The sequence below is a fragment of the Solanum tuberosum genome, unplaced genomic scaffold (assembly GCF_000226075.1).
Source record: "Solanum tuberosum cultivar DM 1-3 516 R44 unplaced genomic scaffold, SolTub_3.0 scf00210, whole genome shotgun sequence".
In the NCBI taxonomy this organism is placed as follows: domain Eukaryota; kingdom Viridiplantae; phylum Streptophyta; class Magnoliopsida; order Solanales; family Solanaceae; genus Solanum; species Solanum tuberosum.
Window position 1 is genome coordinate 83,224 of NW_006239135.1, and position 5,719 is coordinate 88,942.

The following is a 5,719-nucleotide window of genomic DNA, read 5'->3' on the forward strand; positions in this document are numbered from 1 at the left end:
TATTTTCTACTCTAGTAAAAATAAAAGATATTTCTCAAAAATATTTTTCATTGATAAATCAAACACTAAAAATCTTTTCCGGTAAGTAAGTAAAAAATAACTTGTTTTCCAAGAAAACATTTTCCTTCATACCAAACACACCCTTAGAGTAGACATTCCATGAGAGCTTGGAGTACCAAAAAATTACTACAAAGGTGAAATAATTTGTTTTCTCCCTCAACTATGACTCAAATCTAATAAACATCCTTATATTATTTAAGTGAGCAAAAAACATCCTTATACTATAGAAAAAATAACAAGAATCATCCTTCAATCTATTTTTGTTAAGAAACTGATTGAACCAATAACAAAAATTTAATTTGGTCATGTCTTGCCACGACGAGAAGATCAAAATTACCTAAAAAGAATAAGGATATGGATAGGAAATGAATCTTTCATTCTCGAAATTTAAATTTTGCGTGTTGTCAGTTTATATGCTTTTTGCATCATCAAGTAAATTGACTTGCAACAATACATAAGTTTTGAAATATTTATACAGTAAGTTCCAATGGTTAGAAAGATTATGTAAAAAAGTTATTTTAAAAGTAGTATGTCCAACTATTTAGAGATTTTCTGTGATAGAATATTTAGGGCGCATGTACTATATATACAATGCAATTCGCATTTTATACAATGTATAGAAATATTGGAAATTTAGTGAAATTACGTGGGCGTTTAGTTATGAAAATAAAATATATAATTATTGTATTCGAAAATTTTGAAGTTGGAGTAGTATTTGGCCATATTTTTACAAGAATATTTAAAATTTGAATATATTTTGTCTGAATATGATTTAAATCCTCAATTTCTAAAAAAATAAAAAAAATCACTTAACTTGACTAGCCTAACCATGTGTACATATATTCATTCGACTTGACACATTTAATTTTTTGTTGGTGGCGTGAGTTTTTTAAAAAATATACAGAAGGATGAACCTTGCAACTTTTTGGATAGTTTAAGGATTTTTTTGTTCACTTATATAACAGAAGGATGTACTTTAAGTTTAGCTCATACTTATTTTAGCCAAAAACTCGACAATTGTATATAACACTCTATTAATATCCACAACAGGAGTTCTTGTTATGACATATCACACACCAAAATAAATAGTCGAAATGAGACATATGTACTAAGAATATCGTCTATAAGGAAATATCAGGTAACAGACTCGACTCGAGTATATATACAACTCATCTACTAACTACCATTACATGCCAATCGGCTAACTGACTAACTAACTCTATAAAATAAGAAGTAGACTTAGTTAGAAAAACAAATTTCAAAGTTGGAATCCACCATTTCCTTGTTTTCGCGCCAAAGCCCTAGAAATTGGGGATTTGTTATATCAGAGAAAAAATGGAACCGGAGCTTTTCGATGCTCCTATTAGTGTCTCAGATTCAAGGCTAAGTTTGAATTGTGATTGCAAACGAGGAAGAATCAATGAAGTTACAATGATGGATGAAATTGGGGATTCGTTGAATCAGAGAAAAAAAATGGAACCGGAGCTTTTCGATGTTCCTATCAGTGTCTCAGACTCAAGGCTAAGTTTGAATTGTAATTGCAGACGAAAAAGAATTACTGAAGTTACAATTATGGATTTGCCGGCTGAGATTATGATGGAAATTCTCACAAAATTGCCAATCAATATGATTTTCCGATGTAAGTTTGTTTGCAAAAGTTGGTATAAGCTCATAACTTCTGATCCTTTATTTGTCAACATGTATGACGCCAGACCGCGTAAATTTCCTTGCATTTTGCTTTCGAAAAACTATTCTGTCCGTTATCTGCTTGAACTTAGAGCAGATTATGACTATACTTCTCAAAGCGTAAACAGACCTATAATCTTGCACCGTAATTTACACCTTGCTCATCCCGTTGATTTGGTTTCTGAGGATGATGACTTATATGGTGTTGGTGGTTTTGATAAAACAAACTTGACATTAATTGGTTCGTGTAATGGATTCATTTGTTTGTTGCATTGTGAAACACATGAGGTAAATCATTCGGTTTGCATTAGCAATCCTCTTTTGGGTGAGTATTTCAAGGTTAAATTGCCCAAAAGGGAGAAGAGAATTCGTCGTATTTGTTATGGATTTTGCTTTAGTGAAGCCTCTGGACAGTATAAAGTATTGAGATTAGTAAATAGGAAGTTTCGGGGTCGTCCAGACGTATCTGAATTAGAGGTTTATACTCTTGGAGTTGATGAGAAGAACTGGAGGAATGTGGGCAAAGCTCCAAGTTCTTTATGGGGAAAACTTAGTGGTGTTAATGTCAATAATACTATTCATTGGATGGATGGTGAGTGCCAACATTTACTCCTTTAATATCGTGACAGAAGAAGGGAAGTCCCTGCCAGCTCCATCTGGTCTAGAAACTCCATCTGTGTTCTTGAAGCTAGCAGAGTTGGGGAATTGTCTATGTTTGTCTGGTAGTAGCTCTTTTTATTATATTGATATATGGTGGATGAAAGAGTATGGGATAGCTGAATCTTAGACTAAAGATTGCATTTCACTTATTCTGCCTGGTCTCGGTAGTCACAGATTTATACCAATCATAATTTGGAAAGATGGGGAAATCTTGATGCAAAGTGAACGTGGCACACAACTAGTTTCTTACAACCCAAAAGAGGAGATGCTGAAGGTGGTCAATGTGTATGGTAGTGCCACTGAAGTGACTAGATACATTCCAAGCTTTTACTCGCTCAATACTGTCATGGGGGACAACTTTCAAATCTCAAATGCTTATCGGAGGACTCTGATAGTTTAGAGTATTTCTTTTGTCTTACTCCCTCCGGGATATGATGTTTTGCTTCTGTGTTTCTGATACAATTCAGTTTAACCCTTGTTAGCTTTACTGTTTTCGTGGATGCTTTTGAATTCTAGTATACAACACCTCTGTTTCTTTAATTATAGGCATAATACATAAATTGAACCCTAAACTTGGCTTCAAATTTTAAGTATGACCTCTAACTTTCATAGTGCACAAGTAGGCACTTTAACTATCCAATTCTTAAACAAAAAAACACGCGAATCCAACAGCCAAATTGTGTGATATACAAACGCTCCTATGTGGCTTATTGAGCCACTCAGTGGCTGCCACGTAATTAAAAAATTACACGTATTTTATAACTAAAAAAAGAAGAAACTAAAATACAAAAGGGTAGGGTCGTATTTTCTTTTCCCAATTTGCTCGATTTTCACTCAACATCAGCGGAGCCCTAGCCCTAATTTCTTTGCAAATCAAAGTAAAATTGTGAAGATTTGTGGTCAAAGTTCTTATCTTTTGGATGTTTATGTGTTGTTCTTCCTCAATTTAGTCTGGTTATGTTAATTTTTGCTTTTTGAAAGTTTATTTTTGGTAGAAGTTGTCACCATGAATGTAAATTCACTTTTTTTATACCTGAATATTTGCAGACCAAGAAATCTTCATTATAGCTCTTTTTACACAATGACAAAAAAATTAGAAGCCATTACATAAAAACGACCAGAAATTGTGCACAAAAAGAGAAAAAAAGCTTGAGTACTAGAATTAGGAAGAAGAAGAAGAAAAATGGGATTTTGATTTGAAAAAAATAAAGATATATTTAAAAGGGATTCATTAAAGGTAAAATTGTCATTTTAGCTTCTTTTTTTTACTGTTGTGGACCTCGAAAAATACCCCTGACGCGCCTGAATTGCGTCTCAATCACGCGTTATGCCAGGTTGGATTCACGTGTTTTTTTGTTTAAGAATTGGATAGTTGAAGTGCCTACTTGTGCACTTTGAAAGTTAGAGGTCATACTTAAAATTCGAAGCCAAGTTTAGGGTCCAATTTATGTATTATGCCTTAATTATATGTTGTCCATTTTGACATCTCAAACTTACTTGCATTGCTAAGTCTCCAAAGATGCATCAATATTTTAGGAAGAGAGAGCTAGCTACTTTTTAAATCGCTCCATAACATGATGAATGGAGTAGAGACCCCTATGGTTATTTTGATTAGATCATTTTCTATATGTTAGGCTACACCTCTTTCATCTACTTGTTTTTACTGATTCTTGCAAGTTCATTCTCTCGTACTTCCATTATGTCTTTTTCTAGGTTGTTTTTTGTCTTATCGGAAATAGGCTTTTGCATATGCTCTACCCTTTCGAGACGTCATTGTGTGGGACTACATTGTGTATGTTGTTGTTGCAAGTTCGAGCTGATTTTTATGTTAGCCACTAGGTATATTGCCTAGTGGTATATAAGCTTAAAAGAATCCATTATTTTTGGCCAAAACATCTATTTGGCTAAAAATATGGAAGCTTTTTTTTCCAGAATAAACATCAATTGCATCTAAAGAAGAAACTAAAAGCAGTCACTATACTTCATCTACTAACTACCATTACATGCCAATTGGCTAACAGACTAACTAACTCTCTAACTAATTAGTTAACAGTTACAATTAACTCATAAACAATTAATTGTATACATGAGTAACACGATTAGTGTGGTGGGGTAGGGGTTGGAAATAAAGTTGGATTCTAGATCCTAATATAGTTTATGATATTTCGATAATATTGAGGGTAAACTTGCTTCTGACGGTTTTATTGGGGAATAATACGTATTCATCTTTATTACTGGTTTAATGTGTACATTTAGTAGTAGAATTTAATTTTAGTTCTTATTTTGATGTGATCTCATTTTAGGTATAACACGCATACACGATTTCTATTGATAAAATAATTGGAAGATGATATAACATATAATTACCTTCCTGAATTTGTATCGATCTTATTTTCAAGAAATTAATTATTTAACTTTGCAGATGTCTTGTTTCCCCCCTAAATAACTATGAACTAGTATTAATATTTGCCTTTTCAGCCACCTAGCATAGTCCCGACAAAGTTAAAGTATCTTCTTGAAACTTAAGGTATAAGTTTAGGAGGATACTTTTATATAATATGCTAAACTAGCTATAAAACATATGTTCTATTATGATTCACAAAAAGTCATTTTTTTAATTGGGCTTCAAAAATCTTAGTTTAGCTTTATTAAAATCACGGGTTAAGTCCATATTGACACTCTACTTTAATTTGGCTTTGACAGACATTTATATCTTTCAATTTTCGATGTGTTTAAATAGACACTTAAACTTGTATAAAATTGAACAAATAGACACAAGCGTCTTACACAATGTTTTATATGACAATTCACATCTTCCATGACGTTTTACATGACATTCTATGTGGCAATTCCAAATGAATGTGTTTATGGAGCCAACTTAAATCTAGAGAAGGTGTCTAGATGGTAAGGCCAACTTTTCAAAATTTATATATATAAAAAAGAGTAAATTTTAGATTTAGCAAATATGAAAATCATATTTGTATGATGTAGTTATAGTTTGCATAATTGCGCTCCATAACAAATTTTATGTTTGATATGTCTATTAATATGTAAATTTCGGTATACTTATACAAAAGAATCAATTGTATAAGTATATATTTGAAATATTTATACAAATAAGAAAGTATTTTTTTTTTGTATAATCTGTGTTTGTATAAAACGAGGAAGAGAGAAGGCAAAAGAGAACTTGGTAGGAAAAGATTTGTATTGTATAATTATAAGTGTATAGGACGAAAAATAAGTATTTGTATAGACAATTTTCTCTCACTTTATACAAACATGAACACAATTTATACATTTGTGTTTGTATAAA